The sequence below is a fragment of the Pinus tabuliformis genome, chromosome 2_2 (genome assembly GCF_031772625.1).
Source record: "Pinus tabuliformis cultivar Carrire ecotype Pingquan chromosome 2_2, CPIR1, whole genome shotgun sequence".
NCBI lineage: Eukaryota > Viridiplantae > Streptophyta > Pinopsida > Pinales > Pinaceae > Pinus > Pinus tabuliformis.
In genome coordinates, this window is record NC_142300.1 from 884,365,538 (window position 1) to 884,391,401 (window position 25,864).

Below are 25,864 nucleotides of genomic sequence, written 5' to 3' on the forward strand. Positions count from 1 at the left end.
CTGTTAGTCAAGAAGAAAGAGAGGAGAAATGATGGAATTAGCTGTGCGTGAATGGATCAATGTGCTGTTAGAAAGCAGAAATCAAGTGAACCGTTTAGTATCAAAATTGAGCGCCGCAAGTAATGGTTCTGTTGCCGCAAGTACTGGTTACGTACAAATGCCAATTAAGTTCCGTTGTTGTTGAATCAGGAAACGTTGTGCAGCACGTTTTGAGTCAATTCCATCAAGCTTCTCCTGTGCAGAAGCCGAACTCAGACTGAGTCCTTGAAGCATGTCAAGGACCGAAAGCTTGTTCCCAAGCCAGATCACATTGTGAAGTTCAAGAAGCCGACTGGTCTTTTCTATATCCTGAATGCAAGGTTTACATTGTTCAATCATGGTGCTATTCGTTCTCTTTCTAAAATGCTCCAATTGCCAGATGCCCTACTCAAGGAGATGGCAGCATTTGCTCTAGCACGGAATTCACACAACCAAGCTGGCATTGTCCACGAAGGGGGACTATTACGGCTTCTTGATCTTCTAGAGTTTAAAAAATGGGTCTCTTCAACACATTGCAGCTTTTGCTCTTTATGGGCTTGCAAATAATGAGGATAATATATTTTATCTAATGCGTGTATCAGATAAAATTTTTCAAAGATGCATTGTTTTGGCTCTTGTTCATCTTTGTTGTGTTTTATTTGTTTTATCAGTTTGAATTATTATTTTTTTATTTTTTAATAATTTTTTTTTTACTAAAAATAAAAATGAAATCGAACTTATCTCTAAAAAATGGTTAGTTTTCAAAAGATTTTTTTTTAATAATAATAATGTATATATGATACATATATTATTATTATTATGTGGGAACTTAAAAAAAAAAAAAAACTAAATTTTATCTATTTTTTTTTAAAGATGATTTATTGTCATATTGCAGATCAATTTTCCAGCGAGAGTATTTTTATTAGAAATAAATCAATAGATTTTCTGATCTTCCTGATCGCACGAAGTGCAGGAAGAGAGCATACTAATCATTTGATTTGTTTTATTTATGCAGGTTAGCATGGATGGATAAAACACAATTAATATTTGCGACAAAACCTTGCATTATCTACACTCTTTCTGCAATGTCACGGAGGCGTTTAGACTCTCGGAAGACAAGGCTTTCTGATAATCAATCTCCTGGCTCACCCGTGATACAGAAACAAGACATAGAGATGCAAAGATGTGCCACTAAATCTATTCATGATGATTTATTTTTTTGAAAACAAGACTAAAAACTTCTAATGACTTCTAATGAGATCTCATTTTTATTTTTCTAATCTATTCTACATTAACTTAAAAGATGTTTTATTTTCTAAGTAAAAGAATGCTTCCAATGAAGCCATCTACGGACTAAAAATTTGAACATGCTCACATCAAGATTTAAAAATTTTACATTATGTTTTGCAAGTATGTGAGAATCCTGTCTTAGAGTTGGCTCAAGGTTATTGTCCTTGCTCTCCAAGAAGTACCTGTTCAACATTGTCAAATTCATCATCCGTAGATGGATTAGTGAGAAATGGGGGGTTTAAAATAAAAACTGAATTTAAATTAACTAGGTGTGAAAATAAAAATGCTCCAAACTTTGAACTCCTTTATGAACCTGTTGTCACCAAGTTCCACAAATTAGCCCATTAAAAACAAATGCATAAAATAATTACTAAATCCTTCTAGTTGCACTTCCCCCGAAACAGTGCCAAAATGTTGGTGGCTAATTGATGATGTCAATTAGAGTTTAATTTAATGTCAACCCGGGAAGGTAAACTTAGAAGCGCTTATCTAAAATATATAGATTTAGAAGGATTCCTAATTTGTCCAAGATCTTAAAGTCCCCTTACAAGAACATATTCATTAAGACCTCTTTCAATAACTAATCAAACCTAGATCTAACAATTGTTTGAGATCTATGGTTCTCTTACAAGAACACTTTCAAATAAGACTCTTCCAATATTAGAACATTTAACAAAAACTTGAAAACTGAAATCAAACAAAAACATAAAATAAATTATACCTAAAATAAACAAATAAGCATGCAAGTGAGGCCATGGGGGCCCTCCATAACTCCACAAGCACACCACTTCAATGGAGACTCAGATGTAGAAGCAAAATTGAAGTATGATCCTTTATTTCAAAATCTCCATTACAAACCAACTCTAAGATTACAACTCTAAGCTTCTAAGATTACATACTCCAAAATTCTAAGATTACAAATGGAGGAGATTGTACTCCTATTTATACAATGGGATGAGTAACAAACTCATAATGATCATCCACTAATCTCTCTTCAGTTCCATAAATCTCTCAACCATCTAGACACATAACCCCCTTTTGTCCTTGATCTTCTCCATGAGGTTTATCTCTTCAAATTCGAATTTTATCATTCAAGGCCACATAAAGGTGTCTTGGAAGCTTCCTTGGCACCTACACATGTCACAAAAACAACCCACTTTCCATATATAAAGTAAAATATATTATTTTCTAATATTTAATCAAGAATTTCTCTTAAAAATGCTTAAAAATAAATAATATTTGAAAAATATAAATGAGACCCATTAATGGTGAATAATAGGGAAAATGAAGTGACATGGTGGTGAATAATAGGTGATATAATGGAAGCATAGGTGAAAAATGTATGGTAATGAGTGACATTTTGAAACCCAAACACATCCACTCATGCATATACCTCCAGTAGGGGGAAATTTTGAGCCAAGTGGGCTGAGGGAGCACATGTAGCAATATTTCCAGGTGTGAGGTGGCGCGAGGTGAAATGATAGTCCCCAGAGGGTTGAAATTGGGCAAGGTCCATTGAGAGGTTTTATCTCTTGGACCATACCTTGCTACAAGAGCCCACAATACATAGTAGCAGGACGGATTAGTGGTGATTGATGCAGTCAGAGTGGAAAATACTAGAGAAATAAAATACTTAAGAGTGCAAAGAAGGGTTGACAACATTGCAGAAAGGCAAAGTCAGCAGAAGCACATATTTTTTCAGTTGACAGAGGCTGTAGCAGTTAGAGACTTTGATGACAGATGCATCGTACTGATTCAAGTTGGATGTTTTTTTTCTTTCTGGAGTTGTTGTACCTAAAACACTAGAGAGAAGTGTTGCATGCAGAACATTCCAAAGGTTCAGGATCAGGATAGAGTTGAATTCCTTTCTTGTTGAGAGGGAGTGCTGAAAACAGATTCCAATTTAATGTGTCCCTTAATTAAATTTTGAATTCATTTGTAATTATTTTCTCATAGCAACTTGTAATAGTTAACTAAGTTAAGTTGACTTAGTTAACTTAGGAATTTCGAGTTGGAAGTCTTTTGGAAGTCATGTAAGTGTTCTCCCTAAATTTTAGGGGCACAATATGAGTTTAGATGGAGTTGTAATTAGATAACTCAGTTTATTGAGTTATAGTTAGTTAAACTAGTTCTAACTACTTTTTGAACTAGTAGAGGATTAGTAGTAAGTTAGTGCACTGGTGCATCCTTTGGTGGTACTCCAGATAACTAAAGATTCACTCATCAAAAACTCATGCATGTTAGTTATGAGAAATACCCAATTGAGACTAGAGTGCAGGGACAATGTATTATCGTTTTTATGATTGACTAAGTTTTAAATATCATGCATGCAATCAGGAAAATAACCTAATTAGGATTTCACAGGTTTGGAGGCATGAATTCCCTTTAAATATGGGCTATTCATCCTAGGAATTGCGCAAGGAAATAGGGGCTTGGAGAGCTACAGAATAGTCTAAGGATTTGGCTTGAGCTAGCTTGTGAGCTGAGAGTTGATTATACTTGTGAAGGGATTGTTCTAGTGAGAACAAGAATTGCATTCTCATCTTGGATTTCTAATTAATGCAATATAGATAGTAGAGGTTTTGAGTTGTGGCTTTCCCCGGATAAATATTGTGTTTTGTGCCATTAATTATCTTCCTCTTGTTGATTATTGTTTTCATTGATCTTTACTGTAAAGATTAGAGTATATTCTTGCCTTGTGTTTTAGGAAATTACATGAGCTATGAATGTACAAGAAAATATACACTTAAGCCTCCTCTTCCTTCTCAGTGCATGGCATAATTCTAGTCAATAGGTTATCAAACCTTTTACACTAAAATCCCCCACTGTGTTGAAGCTTGTCCTGCCTCTTCCCTTCTACACATTACATAGTTCTAGTCCACAGTGATGCCTTCCCTTAGCCACTGTGAAGCCCAACTGCACTATCATTGTCTCCTTCTCCCTTGAGACCTATGCACTTCACAGTTTTATTCAGCAGGTTTATCATCCTTGCCTCTTGCACTTGCTGAATGCATTGGACCTTGAAGAGCCCCTCCTCATAGTGCATGACACAGTTCTAGTGAGAAATGGCACCTTCCTCCACCATTTTTAAGATAAAATCTGCCATCCTCAACAAACCCTTCCTCCTTAGTTCTTGTATAAGCCCATTATAAGAAAATTCTTCCATGAGAAAAGTAGGAGTAGAATAGATTATTTTCAAGACTAACCTTGCCTTTCAATGAGTGATCCTCATTGACAAGTGTACCACCTCAACATGGAAATGATATGCTCAAGGAATATTTCAAGGAGGAGAGATAAATAAGCACTTGCAGAGAAGAAGCATGAAGAAGAACCACCATGATAACATCAAGATATCCCAACACCAACAGAAGAAGGACCTTTCATGATGAATCAAAAGGTTCTAACATTGATCCAAGACCCTTTGGAGGGTGAATATGAAGATGAAGAAAAAATCATATCTATCATGAAGAATGCAAGAAATAGTAGCAGGGAAAGAAACTTGGCATTTCCACATAATCATGAAGCTCCATGTCATCAATGCTAAGTCATGGCTTGTACAAGTGTCATCACAATGTCATGTGTCAATATGTCTGGCCACATCATGTGGAACATAATTATGTATCATCAAAGGGAAAATGAAAAAAATGTAATATGTTGAAATCCAATAGTCACATGTGGAATATGAAAAGTCACATGTGGACCAAAGAGTCATATAGAATTTTAAAGGTAATTTAGGAGTCTAAAAGTCATGAGGGTAGCTCAAGAGTCATGAGGATATGAAAGGTCATTCATCTTGCTATAAATAGACCCTCTTAACTGAAGAAAAGGGATCTTTTGAGCCTTAGATTTTGGAGAGCTATCCTTGGCTTCTTCAGCTTGACATAGGAGAAAAGATCATTCCTTGGAGAAGCAAGAACAACTTAATGTTCCACTACTAGAGCTAGTGGCTCATCATTGTAACTATGTACTTGGATCTTTCACTTAATAATCAAAAGCTCATTGAGCCAACACACTTTCATCCATGTATCGTGAATGTTGTAATATTATTCTTCATATGTTTACGGTATATGTTATGTTCATATGTACTAAAGAAATTGAACTACTCCATTAGTTTTGGTGATTATATTATTGAATGTGTGTTTTATTTGATTTAATGATCGTTGTGTCTATGTGAACTATTTCTCTAGATAACTAATGAATCTTTCCTTGCTCTTATGTTCCTCTCTTAGGTTAGTACTATTACTTTCCTTCTAGAGACTCACTCTTTACTCTCCCTTCATGAAAGTCTCCCTTTACACATTGCAAATTGTGTTTCACAGTGTCAACTTGCTAATTTTAAAGGTTATGTGCATACTCTCTTATAATATTCCCCACAACCAAGGAAAACCTTAAGTTATGGTCATTGATTTGATACTCCAAATGGGGCTCCATGTGAGGTCTAATTAGGACTTCACATCGGGGAGACCCATTCTATGTTGGAATATTTCCAGCACTATCAATAGAATGATTGTTAATAAATTTCTAAAGATCCATGGGAATAGAGGATCTAGCTATTTGAACACATAGTGAGCACATTTGTGCAATTACACTATGGTTTCCATTTTTTTAGCACATTTTTCATGTCATTATATCTTATCATTGTAGAGAGTTTCAAATGCTTACCTTTGATTTTGTCATTTCCCTATTTTTTGCGGAAAATCTCACGCAAATTTTCTCATACTTAAGATCCATTATTATCAGTGACTTTAACCATTGGACCTCTAATTCAACATCAACGCCACCCATTTTAATTGAAAATATTTAACTATCTAATAAATACTCCCCCATGGTGAGCTTAATACTAATGCACGTCCTTGAACAACGTATGATACCTCCATTTGTAATTGTTACTTGAAACTCTAGTGCTAGATATATAAAGCAATTGAGAATTTTGGCTAATTGGAAATAAATGAAGTTATGGGTACTACCAAAAGTAATCAACATTCTTAAATTTTCATTGTGATACACTATTCTATATAGAAATTTTAAGAAGTGTTGAGTGCCTCCTAATACTACATCTTGCAATAATTCCAATTATTGATCTTATTCCTCCTCACAATCTATGTAGGATAATATCCTCTCACCACACTTATATACTTTATTGTACTTGTTGTCACAATTAAACCATAATCTATTTTCTCTTCATTCATCCATTTGTTGAGGTGCCATGATTTTAGGTCGACTTATGCTAGGAGAGGGAACACAATTCTCTCTATATTGTCAGTGAAAATCCTTCTAGTAGCTATATTTTTTCTTTAAATTTTCCATATTGGACTAAAATAATGTTATGTGGATTTAGGTTCCAAGAAATGCACCTCATATTGTGTGCTCTCCTTTATGGTGCTCGTAAAGAGATCTAACAAATATGATTTGCGGTGTTCTTTAATTGGAAACTTGGGTTTTAAAGTTGATGAGTGTGTTTTGTTATTGGACCTCTTTGCTATAGATTTATTAATTTACTAAAGAAATGTATTTCCCTTAATATCCCCATAAATTGCTATTAATTCATTCCTAAAAATGGACCAAGAGACAATATAATCCTTTTTTCATTCACAAAGGCATTAGTATCAAACTAATTGATTAGGTTCTGGATACAAGGATTCAAGAGTCAATATGGGGGCTTCACTCAATGAACCTTTGACATATCATGTGCATTCATGGCATACTAAAAAATATTCTTAACTTGACTACATATTGGAAAATAACTCTAAAAATCACATTATTTAACCCTCTTACCAATATGAAACTAATACACCTTCGCAATTTAAAAAACCCCTACTTTCACTAGATATTGTACGTATCCATTTATTCATTAACATTTTTTATACCCCTTTATATATTTTCATTAACTTTGAGGTCTATTTTTTATACTTGACAATATAGAAACCATTTACCCCCTATTATATGCTCAATATATGTAGAAAAATTTGTAGATTCACAAGCTCATGCAATCTACTAAAACAACAGACAAGAATCTACTTCTACTCTTTAGAGTGGAAGCTCATAAACATCAAGAAAACAATAATGAATAGAGGAAGACAATCAAAGGCACATAACACAACAAATATCCAGGGAAATCCACAACTCAAAACCCCACTATTTTTTTGTATTAATCCGGAAAATCAAGATGAAATTACAATGCTTGTTCTCTCTAGAACAATCCTAGCACTCAGCAAATTCAATCTCCAACTCATAAGCAAGCTCAAGGCCAAAGCTCAGCCAATTCACAAGCTCTCCAAGTCTATATTCCAATGTGTAATTCCTATGAAGAATAGTTTGTATTTAAAGGGAAATAAAACCTCTAAAAATAGCGCAATCCCTCAAGGATTAGTTCCTGAATGCATGCACTATCAGTGCAACTCAAAAAATCTAAAATAAATAGTATAATGTCCTTGCACTCTAGTCTCAACTAGGTCTTTCTCAAAATCAACATACATCAGTTTCTGATGGTGGAATCTTCAGTTAACTAGAGTTAGGTTACTAGTGTCCCAACAGACTATTTTAATGGCAGAAGTGTCCTCAGACACAATTTTATTAATTAGAAAAGAAATTACATAATAATTTTGCAAGATTTTACACACACACTCCAATACACTTGCAATCAAGAGAATGAACTATATATAAGCTTAATTTCCTAACCTATTCTAGTTATGGACTACTTATTAAATTAACAAGTGTCCATTTACAATAAATGCAATTCTAACCAATCTACTAACTCTACTCCTAAATTGGATCCTAAGATATGACATTATTCTAGATGTCATATCTTTTACAACAATATTCTGTTTCTAAATGTCTCAAATATTTAATTAAATAATCTAAATAAATAAATATTCTATCCTAACTTTGTGAACTATGATTTTTTTTTTTGGATCATCTAACATTCCCCCCTATGATCCAAAGATACATTACAACAGATACCAAGTTCATCTTTGAACTTACTAAATTTGATCCTACTAAGTGGTTTTGTGAAAATATCAAAGACCTGGTCTTTTGAAGGACAATAAACTGGCTTGATGATTTCCTTAGCAATGAGAGATCTAATGTGATGATACTTGGTGTCCACATGTTTTGTTTTGCAATGAAAAACTAGATTCTTGGCAAGATTTATGGCTGACTAGCTGTCAATGAATAATGATGTAGCTTTTGCTTGAGGAATGCCCAAATCCTGCAAAACTCTGCGCAACCAAACAATTTCACATGTTGCTTCCCATGCTGATATGTATTCTGCTTCAACTGAAGAAGTGGCTAATGTAGCTTGTTTCTTGAAACTCCAAGATACTACAGTTGGCCCCATGTTCATTAAATAACTAGAGGTGGATGCTCGATCATCAATACTTCCAGCAAAGTCGGCATTTGAAGATACGTCAAGTACAAAGTTTTTAGTCTTTTTGTAAAGAAGACCAAAATCTTTTGTTCCTTAGATATATCGTAGAACACTTTTGGCTACATTCCAGTGGCTGTCTCATGGTTCCTGCATAAAGCATGAAAGAATACTAACTGCATAAGATAGATCTGGTCGATTCGTTGTCAGATAAATCAGGCTGCCAAACAACTGTCTATAAGTAGTGTTGTCCACCTTTTCCCCCCTTCAAATTTTGAAAGTTTCAAGTTTTCTTCCATGGGGGTAAGAATGAGCTTGCAATCCTGCATTCCGAAGCGCTAAAGAACTTCTGCTGCATGCTTACTCTGAGAAATGAAAATATGATTTGGATGTTGAAATACTTCAACTCCAAGATACTAGCGAAGTAGTCCCAAGTCCGTCATCTTAAAACCTACATGTAACTCCTTTTTCACCTGTATAATATGATCATCATTGTTTCCAGTAATGATCAAATCATCTACATACATAACAAGAATCACAAGATTTTGACCCTGTTGACATACATACAAAGTATCATCAGATTCACTTCATTGAAAGCCAACGTTCCAAAGGTATTCATCCATTTTGGCATACCAAGCTCGTGGAGCTTGTTTTAACCCATATAAAGGTTTAATCAATTTACAGAGTTTATGTTATTTCCCTTCAATTTCAAAACTTGGCTGTTGTGTTATATATACATCTTCCTGTAAATCTCCGTTGAGGAAATCACTCTTTACATCCATTTAATGCACTTTCCATCCTTTTTGTGTTGCTAATGCAAGTGTTAAGCGGATGGTGTTCCATTTTGTTGTAGGAGCAAAAGTCTCCTCATAATCAATGCCTTCCTGTTGTGCAGAACCCTTAGCCACATGTCTAGATTTGTACTTATCGATTTCTCCATTTTGGTTGTACTTAATTCTGTAAACCCATTTGCATCCGATGGGTTTAACATTTTTAGGACAATCAACAAGTTTCCAAGTGTTGTTGTCTTGAACTGCCTTATATTCTTCAATCATAGCTTGTTTCCATTCTTTATATTTTATTTCCTCTTCGTAAGTGGAGGGTTCAGTAACATCATTCGTGATCAAGGAAAAATTTCCTTCATTCTTGGTGGACCCCCTTGTTCCTATTTTATTTTTCTCATTAGGCCTTACATCTTTCAAAAGTTGAACAACCCATTTTGGCAATTGATGTTCACTTGTTTGAGATTCTGAAAAGTCACCATCATTATAAAGAGGATTAATGTAATAGAGGTACGTTGATCAACTACATATTCTGGGGGCGGAGAATCATTGTCAGAAGAACTACTGCTACTAGGAGATTCTGATGAACTGCCAGAAGACCCAGACTGTGTTGATGAAATAGATGGACTGGATGAATCATCTTCAAAGGAAGGAAAATCAAGTTCATACCAATTTTGTGAATTTGGTTGCATTTGAATGTTTCCTTTCCTTTCATCTCCTTTGGTTTCCAATCTTTGAAGAAGATGTTCTATTTCTTCAGCACTCTTACTCTCGATTTCATAAAAAATTACATCTCTGCTGATAATAAATTTCCCATTTGACAAAAGCCTATACCCTTTCTTCTCATCTGAATATCCAATCATTGTGCATTTAAAACTTCGTGAGTCAAAATTAGTTTGTTTTTCTTTTGGAACTAAGGCATAACACATGGAACCAAAAACTCTAAGGTGTTTAACTTTAGGTTTGAAACCAAACCATGCTTCGTAAGGCGTGATTCCATCCAAAGAAGCAGTGGGAAACTCGTTCCTTAAGTAAACAGCTGTATGGGTTTCTTCTGCCTAATAAGTAGGACTTAACTTTTTAAAAGTTAGCATAGATCTCGCCATTCCTAACAAAGTGCGATTCATTCTTTTTACTACTCCATTTTGCTGTGGAGTGTAGACATTTGTAAGATGTCGATTGATCCCATTGTCTCTGCAATAACTTTGAAATTCATTTGAAGTGAATTCTCCTCCATTGTCAGTTCTAAGAGTGCCAATATTTTCTTTGACTTCATTTTCAACAAGTTGACGAAAAGTTTTAAACTTTTCAAATGCCTCTGACTTATGCTTCAAGTAGTAAACCCATGTCATTTTGCTGAAATCATCAATAAAGAGTAAGAAATATTTGCACCCTCCTAGAGAAGCTTGCAAGGGTCCACAAATGTTTGTGTACTAATTGCAAATGCTTGTTTTCTTGCCATGAACTTGTCGAGAAAGTATCTCAACTTTGTTTTCCATAAATGCAAGCTTCACATCTTGCATTTTCTTTCTTGAAGGTGGGAAGTCCCTTAACCATTCCATGTTTTTGCAGTTGAGAGACACTGTCAAAGTTTAGATGTCCATATCTCACATGCCATAATCCGATAGGTGAAATGTTTGTGCTTTCTGCCCCTGCAAAGTCAGAATTCCTTGGAATAATTGTTCCTTTCATGCTTAACAGTTTTCCATCTTCATATCCTGTCATTACTATTTTCATGTTCTGTTTGATTGAATAAACTTTAACTAGGCCATCCTCCATAACCACCTGATGTCCATCTTGTCGGATCGATACTAAAGACAACAAGTTCTTTTTAAAGGTGGGTACATACCATACATTTGAAATCAATCTTTCTCCAATGTCAAGAAGATAAACTTTAACGACACCTTTTCCATAAGGAGTATGTTTTGTATTATCAGCAAGAAAGATTGAACTAAGGTGGCATGGTTGGAAGTTCCAAAAGTAATCTTGTCGAAAAGTCATGTGTTGAGTTGCTCCTGTATCTAAAATTCATGCATCTTCATAATCACTTTGAAAAGAAAGTGGAAACTAATGTTGTTTATTTTGATCTTTGGTTTGATGTGAAGACATATTCCGAACCATCATTATCTTGATCAGTGAAAATTGAGCTGTGTTTTGATGTAACTTTGGAATTTTATCAATGGAAGTTCTACAATCTTCTGCAAAATGGCCCACTTTGTTACATCTTCTACAAACAATTTGATTCAAGTCTCTGCCTCTTCTTTGATATTGTCTTCTTCCTCTGCTTTGACCTCTACTTTGAGTTTTCCCTCTGCCTTGACTTTGACCTCTTCCTTGACTGTTTCCTCTACCTTGAAAGTTTCCTCTATTTTGAAAGTTTCCTCTGCCTTGACTGTTTCCTCTTCCTTGAAAGTTTCCTCTATTTTGGCTTCTTCCACAACCTTGTCCAATATGTGCTATTGGATGTTGATTGAAATGTCCTCTTCCTCTAGAATTGTCAGTTGATGGTTTACTTGTGCTGGCCTCTGTGAAGAAGACATCTTCCCCTTGTTTTTTCTTCCCAAAATTTTTGTCGTGTTGAGCCAACATCTCACTTAGCTCATCAAACATTAGTTTATCTAACTTTCCGACCACTTGTAGAGTTTCCAAAAAATGTGTGTAAGAATAAGGCAATCCAACAATTAGAATTGTGGTCATGAAATTATCATCTACTGTTGGAAATCTGGCTTTTTCTATTTCTTGCTTAATGTTTTTAAGCCTGGAGATGTACTCAAGGACGTCTCCTCCTTCAGTTAGTTTTTGTTGAAGCAACTTAAGTTGTAGATCAACCTTTTTTTATTCAGGGTGTGTATCAAATAGATCTTTCAATGTGCACAAAGCAGTCCATGCATATGAGGCGTTTTCAATATGAATATACATCTCATCATTAATTGAAGACTTTATAAGAGCTAGTGCCTTAACATTTTTAACTTCCCATTTTGCAAGTGAACTTACATCTGTAGGTTTATTAGGCTTAATGTTTCCATCACATATGTCTTGCCACAATTCATTATATATTAGAGTGCTTTCAATGAGACGTTTCCATGTCTTGTATGATTTTACCCCTTCAAGCTTATCAGAATCAGAGAACAAATTAATTAACTTGGACAATGTAGGTTTGAAGCTTTGCACAAAAAAAATCAAGCACAGAAAAGATGAGCAACACGTCACACAAAACACCCCACGCAAAAACAATCTATCAAGGCTTGGCCTTGACCCTCATATAGTCATTGAAGGAGAAAAATGACTAAGCTTTGCACTTGGCTCTAGTCAATTTCTCTTAAGAATTTTACAATGAAATCTTTCAAAATTTGACTGATATAAAATCCTTGCAAAGCTTTATGAAAATTGTACTCTAACCCCCCCGCAAAGTAAAAAATTACTTTGAGTTACAATGTCACACTTATCTCTCCAAATAAAAAATTATAGATAAAATCTCCTTATTATTCCAAAAATTACTGCCCCAAACATTTACAAATAACCCCACACACCTTATTTCTCCAAAAATATTTTATTACAAATAATAGAAAATTCCTTATCTCTCCAAATTACAAACAATAGAAAAATCCTTATCTCTCCATTAACATTAATCCCTTTTTAATTTATTTTAAACTCATTCATTTAAAAGAACTTTATGAAACGTGAATTAAAAAGTGAATGGAGGTAATTCATAGAGTGAATGGGTATCTCCTTTTTAAAAATGTGAAAGCACACACATAATTTATAAAACCAATGCTTGTCTCCTTTTTGAAATGTGAAAGCACACAACACCAAAAACACAGTATGTATGCACAGCAAAAAAATAGTTAATGCATTCATTCACTTATCCTCCAACGTATTTTTCCGATCGAGTTTCAGGTTGGCAACTTCCACCATGCAGGTTCTGTTATTTTTCCGATCGACTTTCAGGCTGGCAACTTACATGCATTCAAATTCTGCACGCTGGATTCCACGTTGCTTGTTGGCTGGCTCATGCTGGCTTGTTGACTAGCTCACACTATCTTGTTGGCTTCCACACTGCTTGCTAGCTAGCTCACACTATTTGTTGGATGGCTCATGTTGTGCACCATTGTACCAGTGCGGTGTTGAGGAGATATGGTAGTGCCAGACTCGGAAATTGCACCCAAGAGGCTTTGCTCGCCAAATGGGCGGTTCTCAGGACCTCATTCGGCACCTGGAGCTCTATGCAAAGCTGGAAGCACATAATGGTTGTGTAAATACTCTATATTTCAATCCCACTGGCAATATACTTGCGTCACGGTCTGATGATAAACAAATCATATTTTGGGATTGGGATGCTAAAACTAAAGCATTTAGTTTTCCTTCCGGTTATGGAAGTAACATATTTCAGGCTAGGATTGTGCCTTTCACGGATGACCACAATGTTGTTACATGTGCTGCAGATGGACAGGTATGGCATGCCCATATCCTGGAAAATGGTCAGGTTGAGACAAAACGGCTAGCAAAGCATCATAGGCGTACTCATAAATGTGCAATAGATCCTGGAAGTCCCCATGTATTTTACAACAGTGGTGAAGATAGAGACTACTGGTGGTGCCACTAAATTCCCTTGCATGCCTTCAACGACCATTCATGTGTTGCAGGCTTTCTAGGCCATTGAGGCCATAGTGAGAAGATTCCTTTTTTTTCGTATCAGCAAACAACGTGTTGAAGCGGAGCATATAACATAAATTCAAGACAACAAATTTTGATAATAATAAAAAAGTATTTTTCAGATTTAAAAATCTAAAATCAATAAAATAATAAAATTTATTTTCCTTTTGAACAAAAACTGGACAATTTTCATACCAATCATTTGCTAATCAATTCAATGGAGTTTTCCAAAAACTTGTACAGATGGAATCCCCTCCTCACATCAACTGCATTATTGAAGCTCCGATACCACAATAATGGCAGAAGTGTCCTCAAACACACAGTTTTATTAATCAGAAAATAAATTACATAATAATTTTGCAAGAGTTTACACACACACTCCAATAGACTTGCAATCAGGAGAATGAACTATATATAAGCTTAATTTCCTAACCTATTCTAGTTATGGACTACTTATTAAATTAACAAGTGTCCATTTACAATAAATGCAATTCTAACCAATCTACTAACTCTACTCCTAAATTGGAGCCTAAGATATGACATTATTCTAGATGTCATATCTTTGACAACAATATTCTATTTTTAAATGTCTCAAATATTTAATTAAATATTCTAAATAAATAAATATTCTATCCTAACTTTGTGAACTACGAATTTTGTATTTTGGATCATCTAACATGTTTACTCACTATTAGTTCCTAAAACTGTTTGGAACTAATTTAACTGGACTTAACTCAATAAACTGAGTTAACTAATTACAACTTATTCATAACTCGTTCTTAACTCCTATAAGTTAGTGAGAACATATACATGTCTTCTAAAAGACTTCCAATTTGAATTTCCTAAATTAATAAAGTTAATTAAACTTAATTAATCATTTTCAAATTGTTATGAGAAAAGAATTATATTTTAATTCATAGTTTAATTCAAGGACAAATTAAACTGGAATTTCTTGTTTCCATTTCTCAACACTCCCTCTCAACAAGAAAGGGATTATCCACTACCCCGATCATGTCTCTGTGAAACTTGAATTTACATATTGGCAATGCCTTTGTCAAGATGTCAACATCTTGCTCCTCCATGGGAATGTAATCTAACAACATGATCTACCTCAATACACAATCTGTGAGATGATGATACATAATATCTATATTCTTGGACCGATCATGAAAAACTAGATTTTCAGAGAGTTTGATACAACTCTGATTATCATAATAAATCATTGTCGGGTCCATCTTCTAACCAAACAAACCAACCAGGATCTTCCTGTTATAGACATTTTTGTGCCTTACAGCATTGAGCATGAAATGTCCATAATATAAGGGATCCAAAGTCCCTAAACATGTTGTTCCTACCCCTAGAGGAACAAGGCTAACAAACTACAACAATTCACAGAAGTTCTCCACCAAAAACTACTCAAAACAAGTCAAATCAGGATCATGTCAATGGCTCCACTGACCATCTGCGCTGAATGTCAACTGCAACACTAGCTACCTGCGTTGAATGTCAAAGGCAACACTGGCTACCTGCACTGAGCGAGAGTGGACATGTGGCAGGCTCATTCCTCAAGGTGTCAAAACCCAGGAAGCTTCCAAAATGACACTTGCCTCAGGGAATTCGACTAGTGATGAGTAAGAGGTTCCAAATCTCCAAGTGGAATCAAGAACCTCCAAGTGGAATCAAGAACTGACAGAGGGAGAGGACACTAGTCAGATCTCAAGCTGACTCATCCTCTCTCCAAATATCTATATATGGATCTCTCCTCCATGAGATCTGAAGGTTGGAATGTTGTGATTGCAAAGAATTGCTGCTAGTTTGAGATTTGAATCATTGGGTGCTTAATGCTTTGAAGGGGGTGAAGATAGGAATTTCATTTGCTGGGAAAGAGGTGCTGGATTGGAGCCCTTTGGGTTGTATCTCTTCCCGAACCTTGTTATTCATCAATAAAGCTATCTTGTTTTCTCCTATATGCTGATGTTTTCTTGATGCATGATTGCATTAGTGTATTTGATTTATCTCTAATCCTGAATCATTTATGAATATGAATATCTGTCTTTGTGTTGTGTTCTTCTCTTGTCGCAAGTAGCTGTTCTCTTGTCGCAAGTAGTTGTTCTCTTGTGATCTCGCAGGAATCAAGTAGCTGTTCTCTTGAAGCTGGGCAAGCGAGGAGGCAAGTAGCTGTGAACACCCAAAGAGAAGAGGATCTAGATCGAGGGACAAACGAAAGACATCGGTAAGTCCATTGATCTCTCTTCTTTCTCAATTCATAAAGGAAGAAATACTTGAATAGTTGTCTCTGTTTGTTGCTAAGGCACTGTCACACCTTAGGTGGATAGGATCGTCCTGCATAGGCATTTTTCCCCACAAAAAATTGGCGACTCCGCTGGGGAAATTTGTTTTAGTCATTTTATTTGTGTCTCTATCATTGTTTGTTTCATAGAATCAACAACAACAATTGAACTGCATCTGTTTCTCTCAGATTGAAAAGTAGACAGTTGCTGCCTTGATCCAGTCTTTGGATTTGTCTATGATCTGAACAATAGACTCACAAATGATTTGATGATCCTCTGTGATAGATCTTAGTACCCCCCTCAAAGCATCCCTTTGATTATACCTTGCTTGTGTTTCTAATTTGGCCTGAAACCGTTGATTATTGAGCCAGCTGTGACCCAGAACCCAGTGAGAAACGAGAGTTTCTCCTTCAGCGCAACTGCTGTGAAGGCAGTCTGCATTTCAACGCAGTTCCCGAAAGGGATACCTGCGCTGAATGTCAAAACCACAGTGTTGAGGTTGCGCTGAACCAGTTTGGCCTTGTGCAGCTGGGGTTCTCTGCTCTCTGTTGCCCTGTTTTGATCTCTGTTTTTTGCAGCCTGTAACCAGCATAGGTACTAATCTGAAAACTCCTTTTCTCTGCTCACATTCCACCTCCTTTTGTGCAAAAAGACTATGAATGTTTTTATGTGTTTGTGGCTTCGTTCATAGTTTTCCTTTACAAGAGTGAGATAATCATCCTGTAGCCCTTGATTCAGATCTGATTGTGATCTTAGGAGAGAGTTCATTGGCTGTTTGCAGATTGATTATACATTTGCTTTTGTTTGTGGTTTGAGTTTGTCTCTTTTAAGTGTCAAAACAAGTATTCATTTTAGAAGTCGTTAAGTGTTGTAATCTCTTCTACCCTCTCTGATTTCGGAAAAAGTAAACTTGTTTGTATTTGTCATTTAAAAGCAAATTCAAAGTTGTACAAAAAGCTTTCTTTGTAGGCATCAATACTAAGAAAGCGGAAAACAAACACCTGCATTGTGCATATTGCATCTTGATAGTTTGCATGTTTGATTTAGGAAAAGTGCATTAGAGTGTGCTGATTGCTCATTGAGAAAAGATGGTGTCTTTCTTTTCCCTTTGTAGCTAGGATTTTCATTTGTTGAAAAGATATATAAAGCTTGCTTATCATCTTTATACTGCATTTAGGAAGTTGTACCATACATCTCGTGGTGATCCATAAAGGCAAACTGCTAAATAAGATCAACCTAAAATAAACTGAATGAACTTAACAACGCTTTGTAACATAACGCACAACATAGAGGTCTAGGCTAGAGACGTGTTCCGGCATCGTAAAACCTGGTATCTTACCGTTGAGTGGTTGGGTGATTCCTCCACGGTGAAGCGATAAGTATCAGTACGGATTGTGCTCCCACGTACCGTCGCGTATATATTGGGAGACCCCTATAGGAATAAAGCCTTTATCCATAGGAAGCCGTGTCAGCCGCCCTACGATTCGCAATGCACTGAACACAACATTCGGGAAGATTGACCGCCCGTACCTTAAAAAAGTATTCTGCGGTTTTGCGAAAAGTTTGGCACACCCTCTACCTAGAACTCCAGAGCAGTTCCTTTTGGCTTTTTTAGACTCTATAACGGAAAAAGTCCATCCGAGCATTTGTCACTTCGGGCTCGTTAAAACATCGAAGGAGACTAGAGTCATCTTTAGCTTTTTCTCGACTCTTTAAAACTGAAAAAGCAAGTTGTGTCTAAAAGCGTCATTAAAATTTATTTTAAACGGAACAAAATCACCTCCTATTCCTGCGTTGATCTTTCGGTCGAGAAAATGGAGCACACCAACCAAGGAGTTTCCCCTTGGTGGAAATCCTAGTCCCTTCTCCTCTTGGGGAGATGTTGGTGCGCCCCACATGGCCACATTGTCGCTTCCAGGACTGACAATTGGCCTACCTGTCTGGCTTTTTTCAACCAATGTAGTTCAGAACACCACCATTCCTGAACAGTCGAATCGACAGCTAGATGAGTCTAAAGTTAACCACCAGCCTTCTACCTCTTCTAACTCTTCCTCTCCCCCTTCCTCTTCGCTTGAGGGAACTGGTAAAGCTAAAAGCCAAGTTCCTAAGGAGAAGAAGGAGAAGAAGAAGAAAGAGAAGAAGAAGAAGGAGCCAAAGGCGACTGGGGGCAAACATGAGTCATCTAGAAAAAATCCACACACCACACTGACCGGGCCTAAATCGCCATGTGTCATATGCAGAGGAGACCACTTCCATCGAGATTGTCCCTGTATTCCCCGGATACTAAGGGATTGGTCCCCTCGATTGCACAATCCGGTAGCATCAACCTCTGATAGCCATGTTGAATGTCTACCGTCAACTAGCGAGAGTGAAGGACAAAGAGGGAGAGCTAGATCTCCCTGCAGACTGTGTGAAGGCGATCACGCCATCCACCGTTGTCCCTTCTTAGATGAGGCGAAAAGAGTTTTGGAAGATCGTCCAGTTTCACCGTTACGACTTCCTCCTGGATACAAAAAACTCGTGCCAAGTCCCTCGTTAGTTGAAAATCCAGCTGGCCCGCTCAAGTGGTCAGCTGAAGCGTCAGTCATTGAAAATGAACCTACTGAATCCGTACCTGACGAAAGTCAAAAGGTTGAAACGACAGTTGACCCGGTATTGCCTTCAGAAGATTCATCTTCGAATGATTCCATCACTGAAGAGAAGAAGGATGACACCATCCAGTTTCTTTTCATCAACACAGACTCCGACGAGCAAGGGGGCACCCCTCCCATTCATTTATCGCAGGAAGGAAGTTCGTCAGAGCGATATCCGGCCGTCTATTCGGTCCCACCACCAAGAAACCTGGTTATGTCCTTTGACTGGAACCAACTAGGCAGACCCCGATTGCCAGCAAGCATACCATTCAGAATTATAGTCCAAATATACAGAATGGTTATGGCTGGCACCATCATTGATGAGGGGGCATCTGTGAGTATCCTTTCCTCTATTGCTTGGAAAGCGCTTGGTTTGCCAGCGCTTTTGCCTGAGATGAGAAATCTATCAGGCTTCGATAAAGGAACCAGTCGACCTTTAGGGATCCTCCCCAATGTACCTATTACATTGAGAGGGAAGACCATTCAAATGAACGTGATGGTCGTTCAAGGACCCTTGGATTATAACCTACTCCTTGGACGAGACTATATATATTGCATGGGAGCCATCGTCTCCTCACTCTTTAGAGTAATGTGTTTTCCACACGAAGGAAGAGTGGTCAAGCTCGTAGACCAACTTTCATTTCCGGGATCACGCATCGCAAATAGTCAAATACCAACCCTAAATGGTCTGTTCACGCAAGAAATGCCTCCACCCCCAGTTCTTCTTCCCGATGAGCGCGAGTGATTCGGAAATATGTAACTGGAACCCAGGGGGCATGCATCCTGGTCTGCTTCGGGCAGAGAAAACCTTGGGTATAGAGTAGATTTCCGCGGGAGAATATGATTAGTTCGTACCCCATCCGTCTAGGAAGAGGGGTTGTTCTAGAATAAGATTCTTTTGTCAAAGTTATGTGTTTGGCAGGACGATGTCATTCACCTTTGTTTATCTCGGTAGACACTGCCAAAGAAGTGTTTTGTTTGTCGCGAATGAGACAATCTTTGGGTAACCTGAAAGAGGTGGCCTTTCCTGATGAAACAAATGTTTTATTTGCAGAGGGGTAGCCTTGAAATTGTACTTTAGACCTGGGGGCATGCAAACCTTTTGGAGTGCAAGCAAAGAGTGGTTATTTATCTGTTTTTTGGATTAGTCGTTTCCTAACTTGCATAAAGGAAGGATGCGGGGCATAGCTTTGTGAGGTGAAGCTCCATAAAAAATAGAATCTCAAGGAGACATTTCTTATCTTATGACTGGTATATTCGAGCAGTTTTAGCACACAGTTCATGCTCGTTAAAAAATAAACGCAAAGATCCGAGCAGTTTTAGCACATAGTTCATGCTCGTTAAAAAATAAACATAAGATCGAGCAAGTGTTTTAACCCATGTTTAAGCTCGTTAAAAAATGAACCTCCCGGTAAATAACCACTGCGAAAGTAAAATTATCAGCCATTAAAGCCTTGGTCGTGTTTGCACCGTCACCTCCACTTTTCCATTGGCCGATCATTCACCTCCATTTGATTGTTTACCCATTTTGAGGAACAGCTGCGAAGAGTGATTTCACTAAGCCATCCTTGTGACACTGCCATGATTGGAATATTCCAAGCCGTACCTGGAATCTGCTGCTGCCCTGTTCATCACTCGTTCCTCAAAAGACGAGTCTTCTTTAAGCTTTTTTCAACTGACTCGTAAAATATGAAAAGATTGCCGAGTTTTGGCCTGCCAGCTCGTTAAACGACCGAAAGAGCTATCCCTCATCTAGATTTTAATCTTTTTGGACCTGAGGGATTATTGCACAAAAAGATCGAGCGCTTGTTTGGTTCGGCTCGTTAAAACTATCGAAAATCCATCCCTTCTGTATTGTTTTATACTTTTTCGGACTTAAGGGATTAGATGACGAAAAAGGAACTTTGGAGTTAACTTTATGTACCTTTTTAGACTCTCTAAAATTGAAAAGGACCGAGTTATCTTTGTCGTTAGACTCGTTAAAAACATTAAATAGCGACAAACTTGTATTTAGACGAGAACGAGTTTCCATATCGCTAGGCTCATTAAAACATAGCGATGGGCTTGCCCGAAGGGCAGGTTATAGAACAAGCATATGTTATCCTCCTCAAGCTTGACAAAAATAAAGAGGTACTGGTCAGCAATGACTGGGGAAAAATTGGGAGAAACAAGAAAACTTTGATGGTAGCAAGTCGCTCTTGAACATGACACTTTTCCTCCGTACCACAATCGGGTTGGGTTGTTTCATTCACCGGTCCCATCACCATGGTCTCGCCATACCATCCACATATTGGGGTAATGCTACCGATCCATCGCATCAGTGTCGCCATATGTTCAAGAGAAGTCGTTCAGAAGAGTCAACCGTGTCCCATCCACTGCCATACATTATCCTTCATCCTTTCACGACCGCCACCCTGAATCATATGTCACAGATCATTTTCACCTCATCAAAATCATTAGCTCCGTTCCGTGTCATTGATGTGGGATTCATTAAGGCCCTCCTTTGACGGATCGCTTCTTGTCGACATCAGCTCATTATCCAAGAAGTTGATCTAGGAACAACCCCTTCAGTACTTTGAAGCTTGCATGCCTCAATGGCAAGTTTCTCACTTCCGGCGACAGGTATACATCAATGACCTTCGACCGAAAGATTTTGCGTGGTGTTCGACGCCAAGTCCTTTATTCACACCACGTGAATTGTACTGCAGTACCTTGAGGGTCATCATCCTTATCGGTGATTCCTCTCGCGCTTGTTAACAGTTTACATCATTCACTGGTAATCAAGCGATGTCTTTCCATGTTCGACTTCAGAAAATTCTCACATGGATCGACTTGTACATCGAGTGAAGATCGGACGAGATTGAAGACCCCGGATCTAGTTTCATCCATCCGGGCTGCGATATATATTCAGGAAATAAAGACATTGACATGTACAGCATTGCAGCAGATAATCATCCTACAGAAAAGGATGATGATTTCATCAAAATCATCAGTCTACCGTCAGACGATTGTCTGTTCTATGTACAAGAAAATGAATTTATAAAGCTGAGCATGGGAATGCCCGACTCAGCTAGATCATGAAAGAAATATGAAAAATAATGTATTGTATTGTATTGTATTACAGGTCTCCTCCCGACAATGAATGAACTTCGGATCCCCCTGATAAAGCATTTCGCCCGATAAACAGCCTCATACTTTAGGGGGCAACTGTTATAGACATTTTTGTGCCTTACAGCATTGAGCATGAAATGTCCATAATATAAGAGATTCAAAGTCCCTAAACATGTTGTTCCTACCCCTAGAGGAACAAGGCTAACAAACTATAGCAATTCACAGAAGTTTTCCACCAAAAACTACTCAAAACAAGTCAAATCAGGATCATGTCAATGGCTCCACTGACCATCTGCGCTGAATGTCAATTGCAACACTGGCTACCTGCGTTGAATGTCAAAGGCAACACTGGCTACCTGCGCTGAGCAAGAGTGGACATGTGGCAGGCTCATTCCTCAAGGTGTCAAAACTCAAGAAGCTTCCAAAATGACACTTGCCTCAGGGAATTCGACTGGTGATGAGTATGAGGTTCCAAATCTCCAAGTGGAAGCAAGAACCTCCAAGTGGAATCAAGAACTGACAGAGGGAGAGGATACTAGTCAGATCTCAAGCTGACTCATCCTCTCTCCAAATATCTATATATGGATCTCTCCTCCATGAGATCTGAAGGCTGAAATGTTGTGATTGCAAAGAATTGCTGCTAGTTTAAGATTTGAATCATTGGGTGCTTAATGCTTTGAAGGGGGTGAAGATAGGAATTTCATTTGCTGGGAAGGAGGTGCTGGATTGGAGCCCTTTGGGTTGTATCTCTTCCCGAACCTTGTTATTCATCAATAAAGCTATCTTGTTTTCTCCTATATGCTGATGTTTTCTTGATGTATGATTGCATTAGTGTATTTGATTTATTTCTAATCCTGAATCATTTATGAATATGAATATATGTCTTTGTGTTGTGTTCTTCTCTTGTCGCAAGTAGCTGTTCTCTTGTCGCAAGTAGCTGTTCTCTTGTGATCTCGCAGGAATCAAGTAGTTGTTCTCTTGAAGCTGGGCAAGCGAGGAGGCAAGTAGCTGTGAACACCCAAAGAGAAGAGGATCTAGATCGAGGGAAAAATGGAAGACATCGGTAAGTCCATTGATCTCTCTTCTTTCTCAATTCATAAAGGAAGAAATACTTGAATAGCTGTCTCTATTTGTTGCTAAGGCACTGTCACACCTTAGGTGGATAGGATCGTCCTGCATAGGCATTTTTCCCCACAACACTTCCTCATCCAGATAGCCTCACATTTTGCTTGACTTGCAACCATGTACTCTGCCTCTGCCAAACTAAGTGCAACCGATCTCTGTTTCCTGTTGTACCAAGAAATTGTCGCTGACCCAATACTAAAGATCCCTCCTGATGTGATCTTCTTGTCGGATGGACTCCCAACCCAATCTTCATTGGTGAAAATTTGAAGCTTCACTCCCTCTATCCGTCTATACCACAACCCAAACTGAGTAGTGCCTCTAAGGTATCTCATTACATTCTTTTTGACCTTCCAATACAGCTTGGTAGGCCTAACCATCGCTTGAATAAGCTGGTTAACTGCATAACAAATATATGGTCATGTATTCACCAAATAGATGAGTGGACCCACAAGCTGCCCATAAACAATAGCTTCCACTACTTCTCCTGAAGTAGCATCCTCCTTCCTCCAGTTACTAGCTAGAGGAGTCTCCATGGGTTTACTACTCTCCATGCGAAATCTCTTGAGTATCTCATTGGCTTACTTGCCTTTAGATACAGACAACTCCCCATCTCCTTGCCATATGTCCATGCCAAGAAAGTAATGCATGAGCCCCATGTCCTTCATCTCAAACTCTCTTGCAAGATCCTCCTTGCAAGATTTGATGAGCTTCTCATGACTTGTCAGTATGAGATCACCTACATAAAGTACAATGATAAAAAACTTACCTTCCACCACTATGTGATACAGGTTCGCATCCGCTTCACTCTTCGTGAAGCCCATCCCAGTGAAGTAGCTATCTATCTTGGTGTACGAAGCGCGAGGTTCTTGCTTCAGCCCATACAACGCTCTCTTGAGTTGGCACACTTGCGACTCATGGTCTAAGGTTTCAAAACCTTCGGGCTACTCTATGTACACCTATTCCTCAATCATGCCATTGAGAAAGGCAGTCTTCACATCCATCTGATGGATACTCCAACCCATCTGTGTAGATTGTGCCAAAATAGATCTGATACATGAGTACCTTGCAACAGGAGAAAAGGTCTCATCATAGTCAATCCCCTATACCTATGGAAATCCATGGGCCACAAATATGGCCTTATGCTTCTCAACACTACCCTCTGTAGCTTGCTTTACCTTGTAAAGCCAACGGGAGCTCACAAATGACTTGTCTTCTAATCTTGGGACCACATCCCAAACACTATTTCGAACTATGGATTCATACTCCTCCACCATCACATCAACCCAAATTGGCTGCTACACTTTTCTGAAAGGAAGATGGCTCTGTCACAACACACACACACATAATTTCCATGTATCCAGTGTACCTCTCTGGTGACCTCCTATGTCTGTGTTGAGAAGAGGGTGCTCCCACATTCTCCCATGCATCATCCAACAATCTTTCAACCTCTCTAGTGTGCTTTCTTCCCTCTCTCTAGTGTGCTTTCTTCCCTCTCTCCTGAGTGGATGTCTCCACTCTTTGAACCTATGAATTTTGCTACTCCACATCAATCTGATGCCCCTCAACCTTAGGAGCTAAAAGCTCCTCATCTGCATGTAGCTCAAGCTCCCTCTGAAGGGATACTCGCATGGCCTTCTCCTCATCAACCTTGATATCCATGTGAACCAGTGTCATCCAACTAGTTTGCATGTACACTCGATAGTTGTGGCGAGTATAAATGTACCCCACAAAGATCCCCAAATCTACTCTTGGCTCAATTTTCTCCCGTGCATCTTTGGTCACATGGTGATAAACCAATGACCCAAAAATCCTGAAGTGCCCAACATCTGGCCTCTTACCGGAATAAGATTCCTCTGGTGTTTTACTCTCAAGTATCCAATGTGGACTACAGTTTTGAACATAAACCATTGTGTTGCATGCCTCATCCCACAAGAGTAGTCGTAGGCCCTGATCATGCAAACTCGCCCTTGATTCCCCTACTATTCTCCTGTTCTTCCTCTCGGCAACCCCATTATGTTGAGGGTTATGAGGTGCCATCTACTCTCGTTTAATCCCTTCCATTGCACAGAAGTTCTTAAACTCATTGGAGACATCTTCTCCACTGTTATCACTTCGTAGAGCTTTAACCTTCTTGCCTGACTCTTTCTCGACCAATGCTTTGAATTCACAAAACTTTGTGAATGTATGATCCTTTCTTTGCATGAAAAATATCCAGCATTTACGAGAACAGTCATCTACAAATATAACATAATACATGTGTTTTGCATTGGATACTATTGAGAATGGTCCACACACATTTGAATGGACTCTCTCCATAATAGACTCTACTCGACTATCTCTATCTCCAAAGAAAGACTTGGTGTATTTTCCCAAAGTACAACCCTTGCATGTATCAACCTGCTCAAGCATACCTTTGGGAAGACCGATAGAGATTTTCTGTAGTATCTTCAAAGCCCCATGATGCAAGTGGCCCAATCTCCTATGCCACAACTCACCGACATCTCTACTCAACTTCTTTTCCTCTTTTGAACTAAAAGAAACACAATCATCTACCTCTATCTTATAGAGATTCTGAACTCGAATCCCTATCTTGTTTAC

The 25,864-nt window shown here is 38.0% G+C and overlaps 1 pseudogene; it reads left to right on the forward strand.

Annotated features, from left to right (window-relative positions):
* Positions 1–13,636: 13,636 nt before the first annotated feature.
* Positions 13,637–25,864, forward strand: part of LOC149195852 (auxin response factor 19 pseudogene) — a 55,976-nt pseudogene continuing 43,748 nt past the window's right edge.